This window comes from Pipra filicauda, unplaced genomic scaffold (assembly GCF_003945595.2).
Source record: "Pipra filicauda isolate LSUMZ 115617 unplaced genomic scaffold, ASM394559v2 scaffold27_size4233163_pilon, whole genome shotgun sequence".
Taxonomy (NCBI): Eukaryota; Metazoa; Chordata; class Aves; order Passeriformes; family Pipridae; genus Pipra; species Pipra filicauda.
In genome coordinates, this window is record NW_024104398.1 from 3,407,267 (window position 1) to 3,425,965 (window position 18,699).

General features: G+C 37.6%; 1 long non-coding RNA gene across 2 annotated transcripts; it reads left to right on the forward strand.

Annotated features, from left to right (window-relative positions):
* Nucleotides 1-2,943: 2,943 nt before the first annotated feature.
* LOC113986597 lies at nucleotides 2,944-8,226 on the forward strand. Of its 2 annotated transcripts, none has more exons than XR_003540240.2 (3): nucleotides 2,944-3,047; nucleotides 7,207-7,276; nucleotides 7,755-8,226. It is a non-coding gene; the product is annotated as an uncharacterized LOC113986597 (long non-coding RNA). The 2 variants fall into 2 exon arrangements; XR_005564042.1 differs by lacking the exon at nucleotides 2,944-3,047 and adding an exon at nucleotides 4,759-4,891.
* The last annotated feature ends 10,473 nt before the right edge of the window (nucleotides 8,227-18,699 follow it).

Sequence of the window (18,699 nt, forward strand, 5' to 3'; positions counted from 1 at the left end):
TTAAAATGAAATATTTAAACAAGTGGAACCTTATGTGGTTGATGCATTAAGCTGACATAGGATGTAAATCAAACAACACCTAAATGTCCTTTAACAAAGTCAATTATATTATATAAGCGTAGCAGAGATGGGACTCCTTTATCCTGTGCGTCTGTCAGTTTCTTCTCTTGAGATAAAAAACCTTTCCACAGACGCAGAATATCATTTATAACCACTCAGTATTGTGCTATAAACTTAAAAGAAATTAAACAAAAATGTAGTCTTTATTAATGTTATTGAAAAATGGTGTTCCATAATCAAAACATCTACTGGAAACATCTACTCAGTTCCTGAAATCATCTCTATTAGATTATGTAGATACCATCTATGAAAATACTTCTAAACTTAATCTGTCAAGACTTCAAAGAGTCTATAAGCAAATACTTAGATTTGCATTAGATTTTTGACTTTGAAATCCATTATTGTAAGTTCCTTGCTGACTTTGATGTGCTGCCTTTACACCTCCTCTGTGAGAAAGGAGGTGTAAAGGCAGCACATTAGTTTATAGATGTTCACAGACTGTTTTTCGGATAAGGCCATTTAAATCTCTTTTGAAGGTCAATCCCAGCTCTTATCATTCAAGAAGTAATAATAACAGAGAGAGTCTGCCTAGAGTAAGGACTGCTTTAAAACACAAAATAGCAGGGGTGGAATGAACTTACTTAACTCTTGACCTAGCACAATATCAGCATTCTAGTGTTTTGCTGTGACAATGCCCTGCTAAGGCATAGTGTGAAATTTCAATATAGGTGTATGGAATTAAATGATTAAGGAGAACAAGAGGTTGCAGCTGTTTACAGTTGGCTTATTTTTTACTTTAATTTCTTTGATTTCCTTGTGGTTGTTTGTTGCAATTAATAATGTATTGAGATACCATTAAAATAGTATTTGAAACATATAGTGATGCCCCATGTTCAAGCACAGGACAAGAATTTCCGTTTTGCAAATGCCAATGTTTTCAAACCTCACTGACTAAATTTAGACTTTGAAAATAATCTGGAAGCAGCTTCCTTGCTTTTCTAGGCCTGATTTTTCTCTTCACTAGACCCCTCTATTTATCATGGAATTGGGCCTGGTTTGGATCTTTTCTGCCCTTCTTGTATGAATGTCACTTTTCTATAAGTCATAAGACAAATTCTGAACAATTTTGGAATGTTATTGTTTTGCTTCTTGTCATTGTTTCTCCCCAGTCAATAAAAATGAGAAAGATCTATTCTAATGAGACAAAGAAATGCTATAAACGAAACAGTGCTGTCATAATCCCATCCAACAGGTTACAAAAGTGATCAATATCAAAGAAATCTATAAGTGAATGTGCAAATCTGAAGGGATCCAAACCACTCCTATAAAAAGAGCAGGGCCAGACTGATTTCAGAAACTTTATGCTGCCATGTTTGCAGTTGTGTTTTGAGATGCCACGATTGCTTCTGTGTTTATTTTCCTGCGGTCAGGAAAATACAGCTACATATTGCACTTTGCAAGGCTTTTGGAGAAAGTAGCTTTAGAATGGGCTGTTTTATTTGCAAAGGGATCTTCTTACCCAAATTATTTGAAAAATATACAAAGTTTTATAAGAAGACAAACTATTTTAAAGTTTATATTTAAATGATGGATAAAAGTGAGAAAAGTCAGATATGTCGTTCATCAACCCACTTAAATGCAAGCAGCACCTAAAAGTGCTGTTTCAGCATAATATGTTAGTGCTACAATCCCTTATGTGTTTTCTCACTTAAACAGTTTCAGACCCCAGATTTGCTTCTGCTGATTTTAGGTGCTTATCAAGTCCACATTTTGAATGATTCTTGTGCTTCTCCACAGAGCAACAGAGGCAAGGAAGATTTGTCACCCACTTTTCTGCAAATGGAAGTGATGCATAGAAATGAAATGATTTAGTGTTTCACAGACACTTTGTCAGGGCAAGTACTTGAGATCACCATTCCTAAGGTCAAGGTGAGTTTGGATCATTGCAGTAGCCTATCTTTTTGGATCTAGAGCTTACTTCATGGCTTTTGCAGTGGGAGAAGGAAAATTCATATATGAGCCACTCTTCAGCATGCAGTTATAAGGACTGTTGGACAACTTAACACCAGTTATGGATTGCGTTGAAAGAATTTTCTTTAGAGGTAGTGCTTGGGTGATTTTTTTGTCACTACAATAAGTGTATTGCTCTGACTGCTCTAACTTCACAGGCAGGTTGAAGCATTTGTGCCACAATCTGTACTGTGGAAGGCTAGAGGAAAGCAACAGCTTGTGGGTAGAAAGGCTACTAAGCCCTCTGCACACCAGGAAACAGTTTTTCATGCTGAACTTTTCATTCTGGCCTAGAAATAAAAGCAATCCTAATGTAGGTCAGGAGGAAAAGAAGTAGTTTAGGCCTCTTACCCTAAGCTTACATGCTGTAGTCAGGATCATTCACGTCACTAATGTCAAACACTAGATTTAGATAGTTAAAACTTTAACTCCTGTAGCAATGATGAGGAATATCCAGGATCTACTTAGATAAATGTAAGCTTATATTCCTTAAATGCAAATGAAAAGCAGTATGCCTCAAATTCTTAAGACACTGGCTGAATCTGACTCAGGAACTTCAGTGTACATATATAGAAGGATCAAAGTAAAACTTCTTTTACTTATACTTTTCTAAAGATTCATAATTTTAAGACTCCAGTATTATTTCTTTAAAACCTTCTCATGTATCATATTCCTTCCCTTCCTAATTAAAAAAAATAAAAATACGTCCCTCTCCCCTCCCCCAGTAAACCCCAAAACTGCCCAGCTGGATCATTGCATAGGATCTCAAATTCCACTCATCTATGATGTAGTTCTGCTTGGGGTCCAGTTTTCCCCTTTTCTTCCTGACCTGACAACAGCAGTGTATTTTCTGTCTGCCTGAAGATCACTGGAGAAGTGCCAGTCATAATCTTCCCCTTATTGATTCTGGTCAGCAGCTATTGACAGCTTTAAAAAGATTATGTTTTAATTGGGGATCAGATAGATGGCATTTTAAGGTATTTAATTTCACTTTGCAACTGACTATAGATTATCTGAGTGGTTCCACAACTCAAGGAGGATAAAGATGAATGTGTTGTCCTTTTCTTTAGGTGACCCTGAGTGCAAATGTATCTCAAGCTAAAGTGACTGAAAATCTTTTTCTATCACTGGGCTGAAAAGGTTGAATGTGAATTCATTAGTATTATCTTTGTTTAAGGCACAATATCTATAGCTCTCCAAGCTCACATCTTCAGTGGTCCCACTTGTTCTCATGTGGTTTAAGAGAAAATAGACTGGTGAGGTAATTAAAGAAAAATCAAGACAAAGAATTAGAATTTGCTTGTCTTGAGACTTTCATGTTCACTTACAGCTCTGCAGAGTGGATGTGCACAAGTACCATCAAAAAGATTGTACGGAGGTTCCTAATTTGATGGTGATTTCTTCTTCTTCTTGAAAAGAAGGCTGAAGCAATGCTGGAAGAACAGCTTCCTAAAACTCCATTCAAAAGAATGAAGATACTCTTACAATGAAAAGCAGTTCAAGAGACAAGCAGTCAAAAACAAATACTAAATTCTGAGACCTACAAACCCCTGTGTAGCTCAACTTGAACAGCCAAAGTCCAATCATTTCAACTTCAGGTTCAAAATTTTCTGGTGGACAGTCTGAAGGTGCCTTCAAGAAATCTAGATCCATCTCACCAGGAGATGCTTAGTAACACATACTGAAGAAGTTCAGAATCTAGTGTCCTGTGTATGCCAGATGCACCAAGGATTTACTGGGCTGTATTGGAGGAAAAGTTTTCCCAGAGATGCCTTTTTTTAATGTGTCTGGGCTTGACTTGATTTGAGGGCTCTCAAATCAAGATAAGGGATCATATTTTCCAATATCCATCTAAGTATTGCAGAGAAATTCATCATCTTGCCCAGGACAAATCTAATGTGTCTCAAAGGTATCACCTTCACACAATAATACCTAGCACATTATTAATGATTTCCATGCAGTACTCTATATATAAATATTGAAATTTTAGTTAAGATAAAACCTTGAAAGACCCTTTGTTGCTTAATTTCATTATCAAAGAACAAGGTAGTTGCTGTCCATACTGTCCTAGAGCCCACTGAAGAATCATAAAAGAAAGTTTGTTGATCTGGCATAATTGTTGTAAGACACATTTGTGTGTGGTAAGCAACCATTGAATAGAGTTAGTATTCCTGATACATCAATAGATAAAAGGAAGACCCAATTTATTTAGTAGGAGGAGGATCTAAAAAATCCCTCTTAAAAAGTGAAGTGAATGATTTAAAATATTTGTTCTCTTGAAATTCTTTATATATTTTCAAAATATATTTAATAGGTGAAATATAGTCTTTGTACTTTTTCATCCCACTTATTACAAAGGACCAAATGCCAGTTATTAAATCTCTTCACTATCTCCCAGACTTGCAAGCCAACAGATTCCCTGAGTTGTGAATGGAGAGTGATAAATAAAGTGTGATATGGATACGTAAAACAGACCAAATGAATTGTGCATGGAAAATATCTAAGTCCTTCCTCTGACTATAGAACCACCTCAATTCTAGAATTGTGAGATGCATCCCAACTTCTTTTATCTGAGGGTCCCTACCATAGTTAGACTTTGTCTGTAGCAACATATGGTAAGGAAGGGATTTATTTTCTCTGCAATACTACAACAGGTCCTGAAAACTTTTTCCCTGCTGCTTTTTCAGAGTCTTAATACCACACAGTGAGGAATGAATTCCTCCTCACACAGTTCCTGTGGGATTGGTAAACACAGTTATTATCCCTATAGCATTGCTGGAGACCTGGAGCTTGGGCTGATAGGCAATGTCCAAGGTTATAGGTAAGTCAGCAGGACAACAAGGAGCTGAGAGCCAGGATCACATCCTGACAAGAACATAATTTATTTTCCTCAGTACAAATCTAACTAAACAGCAAATGTAAGGGAAATCAGAATGAGGGTGAATTCTGTGGACTTTGCAGAAGTGATAAGCTTTTAGAGGAAGTTAAAAATAAGGTGTCCTTTACTCTGGGTTCAAGATTTTCTGGTGTTGGCAGAATATAAGATTCTTGTTTTCCTTGTTGTCTTGAGGAGCTGGTTGAAGCAGCATGACTTTAGAAAGTCTTGCAGGAATATGGAGAAAGTAGTTTCAGTCCTGTGGCCTCTTGAACGGTTCCTGTTTTATTCCACTTTTTAACTTACAAAATTTACCTCTTCTTGCTGGAACAGCAGTCAGATATTGTTCAAAAAGTTGGCAGAAACAAAATTCATTATTTTGACCAAAGATGGAAGAGATGAGGCTGGAGGAACAGAACAAAAATATGAAGTAAGATGATGGATAGCTGGGCACTGACCAATCGAGCTGATCAGAATAGCGAGCTGCAGTGAGAGAGGGTGCAGGCCATTTATTTGGCAGCAGTGCTCAGATAGCCTACAGGAAGGTGACACAGATATTAGGGAGGGAAAGGGAGAAGGGAGGTTGCAGTAATCAAAAGGAGAGATGAGTGCACTGCAGAACTTTAACTACCCACTAAGGACAGACTTTCAGAAATGCCAAGAAAACCAGTGTGCAGCAGCTGCTTTCATACAAAGGATTTAATGAAATAACTTCCAAGCCCATGTTGAGAAGGCAGTATTAATTGGTTCTCCCAAGCTTATATGTTGAGCAGCAATTTATATTTCATGCACTAACTCTCATATGGGCCAAGAACCAAAGAAAATAGGCTTTCCTGTGGCTAGCAATGAGGATAGTGCTTTTTCTCTTTACATCAGATATTACATATCCCAGTGCTATTTCCTTACATTTGAAAAGACTTTATTTGTGGCTGAGGTCAGACTGACAGGCTCCAGGGAAACAGCATCAAACTGCCCCCATAAATTTCATTCTCAGTAAGTGGGTGACTCCATTCCAGGATAGTTTGGCTGATGCTTTATTGTTGTCAATCCATAAGAACAATTATAAATATCATAATCAAATAATTGAATTTTAGTCAATGCCCATGATTTCTGTTCTCACAAAATAGCTCTGATGAGAAATAACTTTGCTCATTCCTTAGCTACTTCTTTGACCTGGGCTGAATTCAGGACAATCTTTTTTATCTCCACATGGAAGTCAACCTCTTGGTCTTTCCCAGACTCAGTCTCAGCCTGGGTTATATTAATTTGCTTTTAGTGGTCAGCAAGCTCAAGGAAAATCTATGCTCAACTGCTCCCTGCTGTTTAATGGTCTGATTCAACATCAGAGAGGGAGAGGTCTCGCGCATTTTCCTCAATTTTATCCTTCTTGCTCCTGATTCACTCATTCAACTATGCTAGTGATGGGAACGGTGGGACTCCACATATATAGATGCAATCCCAGCAGACACTGATATTTGAAGCACTGTATTCTATAGACTTGCTTTGAGCAAGGTTAGTCAACTCAGCGCTTAAAAAGCTGGCAGCCATCTGGAGCCCAGCCTACGCCAGAGTTCAAAATTGTTTCCTTCACTGTTGGTAGCAACAATGGGGAGGGGGGTGGTGGGTTGAAAGCTTTCTTAGAAGCAGAATTGGAGAAGAGGAGAATTCACTGCAGGCTGAAGTCACGAGGTAACCCCAGATCCTAAAGGTTCATGGACACTGTGCCCTGTAGTGCAACCTCTCCTTAGAGGCATCATTAAACTCCTGATAATTAGTAAGTCATTAGGTTTCGACTACACTTAAAGGTTAAAAGGAGAAACTTTGGTGATGGATATTTTGTAATTTTCTTTCTCATGTGTTATGTATTCTCTTTGTGCTAAGTGATTCTGGCACTCATCTCTTACCCACGAGCTGAAATCAGCTCATATTGAAACTCTTCTTTGAAAACAACCCAAAAGTTATATCAGCTTTTCATAAATTGAGGCTACATTAAAAAAAATAGTGAGTAGGAAAAGTTTAACACCAGTGACTGTTTAATGTTTGATCAGAGCCTTGGAGATGTGCATTTGATAGCAAGCTAGAGAGCTGTACTACAGCACTGCAGTACAAAACTGCGAGATGACTACCTAAGCCTTGATGAGATAATGTGGGGCATGTCATTTCCTGTAGTCAATATTTCCTGTAATGACTCCTCCAATATGATCTTGCTTGATTAAGTGTTGTTTAATGACTTCTATCATTGTCCATCTTTCTATCCACAGAGTAGTCAAAGCTATCTTGCAGTACTTGGAACAAATCTCAAGCAATAATTTCAGGCTCAAGACAGACAAAGTGAGTCACCCATAGTATTCCCAAGAAATTTAATCTAATATTCTTAGGACACTTTTGGTAACAGCTAAAGGGCTGTAGCAGGATAACTATAATCTAGAAATTATTTGCAACATATTTTATACTTTGTGGGTAGTATTCTCACATAGTGAGCTGTGTAAAGCACGTGCAGAATTTTTTGTCTGCTTCTGACTTTTAAAGTGAGGAAAATTCAGTAACAATTGTTCTTCTGAGTGTTGAATGTGTTTCAGATCATTCCATGCTTGTAGAACAAATTGAGGACTAAAAATAAAAATAAAATAATAAGAAGAAAAAGAAAGTAAACAAAGAAAACAGTACCATGCCATGTAGTGGAATGAGTGGAGGCGAGGATTGTGAGGGACGGTCTGTATAACATCTGGCTCTCTAGGCCTGTCATGTTGAACAGAGTGACAAATCACAATTTGTCTATAACTCTTTTGAACTGCCTTTCTTGATATAGACTACAGCCTCCCTGAAAACTTCGGCATTTGTGGAACCAGCTCTGTGTCCCATCCCCTTGGCGGCCTGTCACAGCTCAGAGGACATCTGAAGGCTACTGAGAATCAGAAGAATACTCTTACATCCTAAGAATTCTTTGCTTCTGCAATAGCTTGAGGGTGCCAGAGTCGCTGTGGATGGCTGCATTAAACCTTGACACTGCCCATGGTTACCAGCAGATCTTGTCAGCAAAACATCCTAAGAGCAGCGTGCGTGTAGCTTGTCATATTAGAGAGAAAACATTCCTCTTAGCCCCATGTGAGGGATCTATATTTGCATTCATCCTGCCTAGATCTGGGATTTTTACATGGAATCATGTGAAGCTGCAATTAAAACCAGAATCTTGGCTCCCTTTTCAGGTTTTTACTCAGTAATAGATTATTTTACCTGCAGATAGCAGCAAACTCCTATACATTGTAGAATGAGATCTTAGTCATGGGGAAGTATTTATTTACTTTTCAATAAAATAAAATAGAAAATCAGTATTTCTCTACCAAATTGATGAATCACGGCACATTTATTTTGTTAGTAGGTTTTGTTAGATTATATGATATCTCGCCTGACACGGTGGCATGCACTCGCTGCAGTAGCTGCTTCTACTATAGTATGTACAGGTAAAAATGAGTAGGAGGAAAGGGTATAAGTGTAAAGAGTATGATTCAGGCTTTACTTAACCAAGTCTAAGATAAGAGTCTACAAGAAAAGCAGTTTCCATTTTTTCAAGGAGTATAAATTGATATCTTAAATGGATGAGAAATAAAAATACTTTGCAATGGGGATCATCTAAAGGCTTCATCCCTTAAGTATCAATAGAGAATAGTATCTACAATCCAAGATACTATTGTAGCAATAGGTTATAGAGAGGGCTGAGTGGGATGACAGAAAACCTTGTGAGTTACAATAACCTCCCTCCCCAAATACAGTCATCTTTTGCTTTGCTTGCTGCATTGTTGCTTTTAATCTCTTTTTAATTTTTTTTTACATTCTTAATTTCATTTTTCTGACAGAAATTACATTGTTAATATTATACAAAGTGGACTTGTTCATGCATATTATACATTTACTTTGATCTGACTTACTTGATAATGAAAGAATTTTCTGGACCATTGAAGAAATTGAATATAAAATGAGGGTGCATGAACAGATAGAAACTGTGTAGTCATGCAATATTTTGGTCCATGAGGCCTGGAATCCCCATTATGATACATTTATGGTACAGATTTTTGCCTCTTGTTTTCTGACCTGCAACTGCTGAATAACAATTACCTTGGACAATAACATATAACATATAACACAAACAGTGTTATATGACACAATATGGTATTCTCATTCTTATCGCCTGCCAATATTTAGACTGCAGTCACTCCAGAAAATATGTAAACAGGTGCCACACAAAGACATTCCTTCGCTCACTGATGTGATCTTGAAATTGGAAAATCTGTATGATCACAGAAATCCCTTTATCTTTTCTGGTGATGGTTCTTTTTAGCATCAGTGGCACATGGTAGAGTGGTACACTTTCAGAGGGCAGTTCACAGGCACAGTTCACATTGGAGACTTTTAACCTCCTTACATGAAAAGGATATTTTCAAAGCTGAGGGTGGGCAGTCTAAAATTGTCCTGCAAGTCTTGAGTGCTTTAGGTCTCAGGCAGGCAGCAAGTCAAGGAAAGCTGCAGCACAGCTGTGCCCTTGAAGGAGGTTGGTTTTCAGTAGCTATTCTGCTGCCCTTTTTATACTGTAGGTGTATTCACATATGAGTCAAAAATGAGAGTTCAGTTTGAAATGGAATATCATGGGTTTACACATTTCGATTGCTTTCTCTTCCTGCTTTCTGGGGCTGTGTTTATTGGAAAATCCTGTATGTAAGAAAAGTGAATGAATAAAAGATATTTCATGTTTGTATTTCCTATGTCCTGCTTTTATAAATTTAAGAGCTTGCCATTGCATTAAGAAACTATCTAGGGGGCACAGATCTTCCGCTGGTAAATTGTCATCACTCCAGTGCAGTCAGTGAGGCCAAGAACCTGCCTGACTTTGCAATCAAGCAATCAAGTAAGCATTTCCTGCTGTGGATAATCTATTCAGTAAATATGGAGAGTTTCACCTTACCAGAAATATTTTCATCCTTCCCCTTTGTATTTTTGTACTTAACTATCTAGTCAATCAATAAATTACTTGATCAGCTGCTTACCCACACAGACATGACCTTAATGCCTTCTATAAGTTTGTAACAACTCCTTGGCACCAGTTGTGGAAGTTCTGGGAACTCTTCTTAACTGAAAGGACTGAAAATGCTGCCTTAATGAGAAATGCACTGCTTCTAAGGGAAATGAACTTGGACCAGTACACATTGCCAGGTCATGCTTTAAAATCTAGCATCAACAAAGGTGCCTCTTTGGCAAATTTAATAATTTCATCAATTTTTAATATTTGAAACCTTCTTTTTAGAGCTGTTGGCCCTGACATCTAGGAATTCTTCCTTGATAAATGTTTTTTTTTGTTTGTTTTTAAAGTAGATTATTACATCCATTTCTAGTCAGCAGATAGTTTGGACTTGTATCCAGAGCACAGCTAGAAGAGATGCTTTCAAGCTGTATTATTTTTATATGTTGTTGAACGATTGTTAAGGATCATTTTTGTTTTTTCTCTCTGCTTCCCTCTTTTTCTTTTTACTCCAAACACCTTCTTACATTTTTATTTTTTAATATTACGTTCCTTTCCATGTCTGAAAATGTGAAGCTTAATATAAATCTCTCTTATACTTTCCACTGGCCTTTTACAGGTTTTGGGTAATCTGTCTGTATTTTAGTATCATCTTCCTGAAGACCAAATCCTACTGTGAAAAGTTGTTTCTCTCATTTATTCATCCACCAAAACCTCCAAACTTTCCACAAGAAAAACCTCCATGGCAAGCAACTAAAAAAAAGAAAAGAAAAAAATTACAGCACATAATTTCACCGGAGACTTCTATGAGTGAATATAGATCTGATTTTGAAATATTTTTCTGAATAGACTGTGTCCCTTTTAGGATGTGCAGAAAAAGAACTTCCCTGGTCTGTTAACTTCTTACTTCACTTATGCATTTGCAAGCTACTTAAGCCTGGTTCCTTTATACATTTCTTGTTTCATTTTCAGGGCCCTGCACAGCTTCTCTCCAATCCATACCTACTCCTTTCCCTGTTCTGTATAGCCCCGCTAAGTTGTCCTGGTAGTCATTCACACTATGAGCAAGCAAATAGTTGACACAATGTCTCCTCTTGCTGTGAGAGTCCAACAACTTCATTGTTGGATCAAGCTTATTGCCTGGTCCACCACTGAGTCTAAACTGAAAACAGCTGTGGATCTTTGTAGTCATTAACAGACTCCTCTCGAGTGGTGCATAAGCCTGAATTCACCAGGGAAATAGACTTGGCAATGTGCCTAACGGTGATACTTGCAAGTTTTAGAATGGGGGAGCTGAAAATGGGCCAGCAACCCTGTTAAGCTTAATTTCATTATTTATTTTCTTCTTAATGCTGTGTATTTCCTAGTTCAGTGAGTGCTGCTGGAAAACCAAAGAATTTCAGGTTGTACCTATCACGAGTCACAACCTGCAATGAGCCTGTAGGAAGGCTGTGAGCCATCGAGACCCTACCTGAGCAAAATGTTTTCTTCTGTTAAGTCCTCAAGGTCAATGGCTGTGGGATGCAGAGGGGTGAATGTCTTTTTGCAGTGATTCTCCTCTGGTGAGGGTTGAACTAAAGAATGGTAATTGTTTTGATTTTACACTGCTAGCATAGATAAGGTGGAAATGGCAGTTGTTTCATGTGAGATGTTGGGCTGTTTGCAGCATGAACTCAAGACCATTTGAAATTTTCACGGGAAAGGGGGATGTGATGAACAGACAGGTGGTGAAGTAAAAGGTGACCTGATAATCCGGAATCACCGGCGCGTCCTGAAGGAGACCTTGCAGAGACAAGGACACAGATATCTTTTATTAATTTGCAAAGCATCCTGACTTCTGACCTGTTTGTTAGTCTAGATATTCTCGTTCTCTTTTTTTACCTGAAATACCACCTTTGAACATAGCATGCCCACAACACGGTCAAAGTACATCAACTGACATTTCCTGTAACCATATTAATCAGAAAATTCCCATCAAGGCTGCAAGTTAGTGGGTGTGAATCTGGCCCTGGAATGCTTAAAGAGCATGTATGGAATTTAATTCACTGGAATTTAGAGAGAGAATTTATCCATTAGATGACTCAATCTATAACCTTACCCTGCAGGATTAATGGTCACAATGGATTAGAGTTTTGGCTGCCTCTGTGTTAAATTCCCTGCTGTGGGGCCCACTTTCACTGCTGAACAGTGCCACTCTTATCAGAAAGGAGTTTACATCATTGCCCAGAATACATCATAAGCAATATAATTAAATTATTTATTAACACAACCCCAAACAACACAAACTCTGGTCTATTTTCTTTTTTTATTTTTCATTCTTCCTAGTTCTGAACTCTCTTAGGCAACGGAAAAAAATATTGATACACTGTGTTTTAAAATTTCTGGATGTGTCTATAAACACTTTTCATGAAGTAAAATTATTAAAACCCAAGAGATAATCATGCGGTAGCTGCAATATTGTTTAATGACATGCTAGCTGATTTTACAGGATATCTGTTTCCTCCATTCATGTATATAACTGTCTCCACCTGGGCTGTCTACATCTTGAATTACAACATTCCTTGCATCTGTCTTAAATGATTGTGTTTAAAAAGCTAAAGACTATTTCAATAAAATGCACTGAAACTGGAGGACTTACCCTAGAGCTCTTACAGGTATGGTGTAGTGCTGATATACAGTTTAGGTAATATCATCACCCCCGTAAATTGTTAAAAAAAAAGATAGGACTTTTTTAAAAGGTTTTTCAAGAGGTTTTATTTTTGAAAACAAAGTTGAAAATTTAGGCAAAATTTGTGCATTCTGTAGAAGGACTATCAAATAGTTAAAGGAAAGCTAAAAGTATATCCATTATTTGCATATTTCTCAGCTTTTGGAGATGCTCCAAACATACTAGTATTAAGTATTTTATTTATTTATTTTTTTATTTTTGTAAGTGAGGTGATCTTCAAGAGTGTTAGTTATCAGGTGAAAATAGTTTAGAGACAGCTTGAGATGATGCATTGTGGATTTGAGTGACCCTCAGTTAGACAATCTAATGAACACGAGATTTGTTACTGGGTCTCTGATTCACTAAAATGTACTGTAGTTGCATTCTAGGGTCAGGAGGATCTGCTTTGAGTCACCCTTTTCCAAGGAAACATCTATCTTTGCCTGTTCTTCCCTTCTGTTCTTTCTGAAAGTCCTTTATTTTTCAGGCTTTTGAATCTTTGGCTTCCCACAGTAAGAAGTTTCAGAGGCCTGTGCTTGTGCATTTCCAAAGCAGATGCCTGTGGAGCAAGGAATTGCAGCAGGGGATGCCTCTTTGCTTCTCTCAGATACTGAAGAAGAAAGAGCTGACGGTTCTCAAGAGCAGTTTTAGTCATGTGTGTTGGGCAGTGCCCATCCTGCAGGGTGTAGAGCCCGAACACAGCACATGGGAGGAGATCATGGAGATCGTTAGCAAGCCAATAGACCTTTTCTTCCTCAAACAGGGCAACTGCAGTTTGATTTGTTCCAGCCCTGGCAGAACAACCCACTGATTTCAATGGTATCATGATCGACCCTTTGAGACAGTTATTTCAAACGCGATACTGTGGCATTGTATTAGTATTGGAGGCTTTTATTGTGGTAATATCTGGAGCTCAGTGCAAGGAACACAGAGGTATTGTCTGAATCAGCAGTCTGAGGCACTGGCCTTGCCTTTTTTTGCTCAAGGAAACTTTTGACGGTGGATTTCTGGCTTGATCTCTTTCCAGCATAAAGCACCTCTGTATTTCCCCAAAGTAAAGTGGGGAGACAGCTGCTTGCACAGGGGAATAAAATGGTTCTCTCCACACTTTTTTCTTGGGAGTATGCAAAAATTCCATGTGCATTTTTTTTTATGAATTGGACCCTTCTGTTTTATAGCTGATAGTATTCATGCTTATTACAATGCTATATTATGGCCTTAGACACTTTTTATGTCCCTATAACACAGCACCCTAGAGAAAGATGCTTCACTAAGCAAGAACCAGTGAACTTGCTACAGAATCAGCGGAATACTTTTCACAAAAGTGCATAAACTTCTGTTCTTAAACATTGTCATCCTTCACCTTAACAAGCAGAGAGAAAGGTTCCACTGGTTTCTATGCCTTGTTAGGTCTATCATCTTTTTAATTAATAGTGTTTTTATGAAGCCGTCTGAACTGTGTCATTTCCATTATCAGAAAACCATTGCCATTAATGAATAATTTTCATTTCTGATCCTTGATATCATGCTAGTTGATCTCCTGTTTCCATGCCGCCGAATGATAGCATCGTTTTCTGCCCACGATCAAATTTAATTTGGACTCTGATTATATTATGCTGTTGCGACTGAAGTGTCAATTTTTGTCAGGCAATTAGGAGCTATAACCTGTGAAGTTAAGTTTGATAGGCATTGTAATTGGATTGTTACAGTAATAGCTTGGAACATTCCCTTTTTTTCTTGCTTCTTTGATTCTTGATGCATACTTTAGTTGTGAGAACAAAGGCATTTTGTTATTATGCAACCATAGGATGTTCAAGACAACAAGATGGAGTTCAGGTTTTTCCACTCTCCCCAGATGGACTTAATTTGGATTAAGTTTTGACCACAAATTATTCCAGGATTTTAAAAGAACTTGGGGGTGGTGTGTGGGGGTGTGGTGGTGTGTCAAGGAAATCTTGAAAAAGACTGCTGTGGAACCAGAGCTTCTCTGTTGTAATATGGAGGCAGGCTTTGCATTAAAAAGTTCAAAGGCATATAAAAATCCTCAGACTGGAAATGTGTCAGAGTACCCAGGATACTCTCATTCCTTTTAGTGTCCTGTGCAGTATATGTACTTTGCAAGTATTTAGGCACATAATTTAAGGTCACATTACGGCCCAAATTTTCTGTTAGTGTAGGTCAGGGCAGTTGTATTCTGATGAATCGGTAGACAAGCTGGCCCTGTGGAAAATAACCACAAACACAATAGCTAACACCTAATGGAAAATACTTTTTATTTTGTGTATGTGGTTTTGAATCCTTGCTGTCAGACTGTAAGTTATCTGCTTCTACATTTTGGTTGTGTGTTTTTTTCTCCCTCTGCAGACACAGTAGTTCAAAGCCTGGTGATTTGTCAAATGAATTTTGTTCTGAATGTCTTTAGGGTGTGCTCAGCCCCTCCCCTAGCTTCATCTCCTGATCATCATAATGAAAGGCACAATGCAGAGACCTTTTAAAAAAGACAACAGAGAAAAGATAGTTTTTCCAGTGCTCATTTGATTGAACACTTTTCATAAGTGCTGCTATGTGACAAGCAAAAGGTGGAGGAAAACAAAGAAAATCCAACTGCTATGGAATGTAAGGGAGAAGCTCACCTGCAACAGGATTTATCTGGAGCAAACTGAAAATCAGTAGCAGAGGTGTTAGGTAAATAGTAAAAGAAATTAGACCTTTAAAATTGACTGCATGAGATTTTCAAAAGTTTCATATGGTGGGTATGGGATGGTTGTATCCTCTGAGTTAGTAAATATTTACCAACAAACTCATGATATCCAGTAATTTCATGATGTGTGGGTATGCTCTTTCCTACTCCAGGCATATGTTCACTTTTCTCTTCTGACATTTTCAACATCTGGTCAGTGCTTGGTCAAGGAGTAATTTCATAAGTTTGCATCATTGTTCATTAACAACCATTTGCGTCTCATGGATCTGTCCCCTGCTCACCTCCCAACAATGCTCCTCCTCCTTCTGCCTCTTTCAAATCTACACTAGGGATTTTCTGTCAAGGCTAATGGACTGAGTATTAACATCCCATTGCTTCGATCATATGTTCCCTTAACAGCTCTGTGCCATCCTATAATTCCACCTCTCTACTGTGTAAAGTCACTTAGTTCATTTACCATTCATATTCCTGTAGTGTTCTGCAAAATTTCAAACCATGTACAGTTCCACTTAATCAGGTTCTGCAGGGCTCAGGTGGACCATGGGTTCTTGTGGCTGCCCCCCCCTTGAGCCTGCTTGGGAAACCAGGATATGGAGGCAGCAGTTACCAGTCTCTATAATTCCTCACTCAGTGGGACCATTTTATTTTGTTCATACTTTGTACTTATGCTAACATTTGCATAGGTGCTAAAATCTGGACATTAAGAAAAAAAAATTAGTCTTTTGTTTCTAAGTTTGTTTTCTTTTTGTTTTTTTTTCTATGAAAACTATTTCCAGTGAATGTTTCCACTTATACCATATTTTCTTGCCAGTTTTATTTATTTGAATATACAGAGTCTAAATACAGGGGCTAAGCTTCTTGGCGTTGCCCCCTTTAGTCTCATGGTACTGAAAACTAATACTGAGAAACTGAAAAGATGCATCAGGACTGTTACTGAGGGAGTGGATTGCTGATGTGACAGAAACAGCTGCATATGAAAAGATGATATATGGAATGGAAAGTAAGTTAGATGAATTTGAAGGTATTTGTAATCTATTCTTCAGCTGTATCAGAAGACATGTCCTGAAATATGATAGAAGATAGTGGAGGGAGGTTGAAGGGTGAATGAAAGCTTTTGTTTCAAAGGGTAATAATAATAACAACTTATCTCCCTGCTCTTCTATTGCTATACTTTCCTTTTTCCTTTGTTTTTCTTCCTTCCTGGGAGATAAGGACGGGCTGCAGTTATACATGAAAAAGTAGTGAAAGTCATGTAAATTTTTCTGTACATGTGTTGTGTTTGTAAAAAGACAGGCTAAGAATTTGATGAAAAAGAGCAATAGGAAGCATGTAAAAATCCATTCCAGGCAGTAGATGGATGCAACTTTCTTGAATCTATTGGTGACGAGAGCGTGTATTAAATTTCTACTTTTCAGTTGATCTGATACAGGTGTAGCAATTACTACATACTGGTGTCATTAATTGTAATGTTCTGTGGGAGTAATCAATGAACTCTGTTTCCTGAAAACAGTTTCACCTTTGCGCTATTAGTGCTATAATGAAGAGGGCGCAGCATATACTTACATAAAGAACTTAGAATCTATTAGCACCTGTGCTGAACACTAAAGCTGCTGATACTTTGCATGCAAATTGTAGTCATCATCTGAGAAGAAGCAGAGTTCACAGGTTCAATATTCTCTCTTTCAATCTCCTATGTCAGCTATGTCTTAACCAGCTGGGGGCAGAATTACATTCTGGAAATTAGTGAGAAAAAAAAGTTAAAATTGAAAATCTACTATTTCTGCATCTAGCCTCCTCATTTATATGTTAAAAGACAACATGAAAAATCCTAGCAAGTATAAATGATGTCTGATTTCACATTATATTTTTAAAGTGTCAGTGTTCAAGTAGGTTTACATTTGACAGGTGATCTAAATACTTCAGTACATTTCTATAGCCATAAGAAAAAATCTCTATCGGGGCAAATGCTTGATGAAACTATTAATTTTTGTACTCATGCAAGAAACATGACTACTCTTTATGACACGCAGATGTATGAGGCATTATATTAATCTTCATAATTATTCTAAATATTTTATTGTTTGAGTATATTTCAATGACTGCTCATTTATGTTGTTTATACTATATTTATCTTCTGTACCGATTCTTGGATGCTATGCTCTGACTGCATACCTGATTATGATTGGTGAAATCTTACCATAATGCTGAGATAGACATATCTGTATTTCTGTAACTCTTCTAATGAATTTACCTTTGGTAGAAAAATGGTGGGTTTTTTCTCCTTATACCAAAATAACACTTTTAGTGCCTACAGCAAATATGTAGCTTCAGCCACCTCACAAGCTATTCCACCTTTTCCCTCGGTTCTCTCTCAAAAGAAACAGTTGTGAAAGTCTTTTGAATACCATGAAACTGTCCTCTGGTTAATCCTATATGGAATAATATTAAAATGCACCTGTTGGGAACACTGTGACTCAGAAAGGAGGAATAGAAAAATTACAGCTATAGACAAGTAGAGTAAAACAGCATATGGAGTCATATGGAACAGAACAGAGAAAAGTACTCCTATGGACAACAAATATTTTGCATCCCTGGCTCACTTTGGCAGTAGGTCCATGGTAGTTTGCCTATGGGATGATGCCTTGAGTGTTTCGCACTTTAAATCACTTTTATCCCTGGCTGGTCAGACTAACCAGGTTAAAAAGATGAGAGAAAATTCATCCTCAGGAGCATAGTGATACCGAAAGTTACTGAAATAAAACATTACAATGATGAAACTGGATTAACTAGATTAACATGTAGCTTCTTCCAGGTTCTCTTTGTTTATGAACGTGGACTACAATATTCACATCTTCATGTGAAGTCTTCCAAAACATGAGAATCTGGGCTTTTGCTTTAGACCAGTGAAGACAAGAATGATCCACAGAATTTGGATTGTCTTCAAAGTTTCTCAAAATCTAGAATTTTCCAAATATTTCTGAAGATTCAGGATTTTTTTTTTTTGAGCTTCTATTTAGTTTAAAGCTTGTGTCATACAAACCTATGAGAAATATAGGATGAAGAAGAATACTTCACAGATACAATGACTTTCTCTCCTTCAGATTCTCAAGTCAAAGACAGAAAACAGGACTAGGATTGAACCACAAGATTTCCTAGCATCAGGGTAGTTTGGCTTTACCATATGAGGAAGGTTGTCCTGGTCAAGATGTTAGTCTAGGAATAAACAAATAATTATCATCCTGGCATCTGATTTTCAAAATTGCTCTCAATACTGATCTGACTTTGCCTCAGTGGACATTGAAGCAGACAATCATAAACACCTCTGGACAGTTCAT